Consider the following 2,500-nt stretch of genomic DNA (forward strand, 5'->3'; position numbering starts at 1 on the left):
GTGCCGCCCCATGAGGGGAGCCCGCACGGAGGGCGCCGGGGGTGCCGCGACCCGGGGGGCGGCGCGGGGGTGTCGGGGCGCATCTACGGGGCTCACTCGCGCGGGCGCCACACTTCCGGGGGGCGCCCCAGGTGGGGTGCCAACTTTGGCGCCCCCGACTAAGGGGCCGCCCCCACTGCGGTTACACGCTTTACGACCACCCACCCGCGTTCCCCACCCCAGGGGGCATGCGAATCACCCGCCAGGGGCGTTCTGGGACCGAGGGCGCCGCTCCGGCACAAGGGGGAGCCAAAACGCCCCGAGTTCCCCCGCGGCCACCTCGACACCTGGGCGGGCGGCGAGGGGTGTCCTGCGATCGGGGTGGGGAGCTCTACCAGAATCACCCGCCAAACTTCACCGGGGGCGTCTCCCGGCGCCCCTGCGCTCGGGTGACGAACAGCGCCCCGGGCTATCCCGGGCGCCCTATGGCGTCCACCTTCGATCGGAAGGGTGATCTCGACTCGGGCTGAGGCGGGCCACAACAATCCGCGGTCACATCGGAGCCGTCCAGGCTAACGAGGCCCCGGCTCACGGGTAACCCATGGGGCTGGACCGGGAGTCCGCCGTTAAAGAAGAAAGAAATGTAGTGCAAACCAGAACCAGTTTTTTTTATTTATTTTATAACTCGACTAATAATCGTCACAAAATTATAAACTTGGTACCTACGGATAGCCCTGGGCCCAACCTAATACAGGATGTCCATAACTATGCGCTAATTAAATAATTAATGGGTATTAAGGTCGGTCTTAGTAAATTGCTATATAAAGTCTAAGACCAGAACCAGTATTTTAAATTTATTTTATAACTCGGCTCCTAATTGTCACAAAATTTAAAAATTGGTACCTATGGATAGCCCTCGGCCCTACCTAATACACCGTGTCCATAACAATGTGGTAATTAAATATTTACTGGGCGTTAGGGTCGGTCTTAGTAAATTGCTATATAAAGTCTATATAAAATTTTACGAATTTAAAAAAAAAATTCCTACCGTCAAAAATAGCGACGCCTAGACCACCACACCTGTTCTGACGTTAAATCCTACTTGCACACACGTGTGGGAATAGATTAGATATCATCTAGAGATAGAATTCCTAATTATTTAATTAAAATAGAGACTCTAGATTTAATAGTTGTGTCATAGTTACATTAAGTCGAATTAGCGAAGCGGAGGCGGGAACTAGATTCTAGATCTAACACTTCGATTGCGATGAAAAAAAAATAGCTTTATTTTAAGGCCGACAAGGCAAATACGGTTTAATTAATATTAAAGAAATAAGTCCGAACACCTACCTTAAGCGAATCATCTACACAACACATGACTAGAAATAATACACGTCCACACGAAGAGCGATTGAAACGGTGACTGCAACGGTGAAAACTTGTACGACGGAAACATGGCGCCTAGGTTATGCCTACTTCCGGTCTGATGAAAATTTTTAATTCATTTTAAATTTTGCGCTCTATTTCGTCCGCGCTTGTCCACTTAAACTCTACAGAAAAGATAGTCTATATAAAAATAATTCCTAGAAGACAATTTTATGAGAGATCACCCACATTTATTTACCCTGCCTGTCTACCTTAGGGTTAGAGTTTGAATTTTTCTAGATTCAAGCCAAATATGCCGTGTCGATTAAACGACGACGTACATAACAGAGCGAAGACAATGAATGGTTCCTTAATTAACTATAATTACGGTCCTAATACAACTACAATTCACCATAGTACTAATATGTATGTGTATTGTTGTTTTGGGAGTTCTGTCATTACATTTTAAATTATAAAAAAAACGGGTTTACGATACACTTCATTACGCCGCCGATCGTGGTTTTAGATTTAAATTTGGTCGGATTCGGTTTATTATTAATTTATATAATACTTTATACATACTTTAATTCATTAAATACATTTATCTATGTATTTATTTCATTAGTTAAGTATTTGTTTAACTAAAAATTATCAATTTAAGGCATAACAATTACAGAAAACGATTGTATTTGAGATAAGTCTTATCGAACCATTTAGTAGCTGGGTCGGTTTATTATTAATTTATCTAATACTTTATACATACTTTCACTCATTAATTACATGTATATATGCATTCATTAAATCATTTAAGTATTTATTTCATCAAAAAGTATCGATTGAAGGCATAACACTGATAGAAAACGATTGTATTTGAGATAAGTCTTATCGAACCATTTAGTAGCTGGTTCGCGGGTCGGTTTTATTCCTTAACTCTAGATTTAAGTCTATCGTGTTTAATTTCAATTTAATTTATCACAACTTTTAGATTTTGTACTAGATTAAGCTACATTGAAGCTTATTTTTCACTATTTAATCAATAGAGGATATTATATAATATTTTTATGTCTAATATTACGCAGCCGTTTGTTAAATCTAGTTTTACAACGACGACTCGCGCGATTTCGGTTTGGTTTTAAAACTTAAGTTCATTGATTCT

This window comes from Physella acuta, unplaced genomic scaffold (genome assembly GCF_028476545.2).
Source record: "Physella acuta isolate Inbredline_101_S28 unplaced genomic scaffold, ASM2847654v3 ptg002766l, whole genome shotgun sequence".
NCBI classification, from domain to species: Eukaryota; Metazoa; Mollusca; class Gastropoda; family Physidae; genus Physella; species Physella acuta.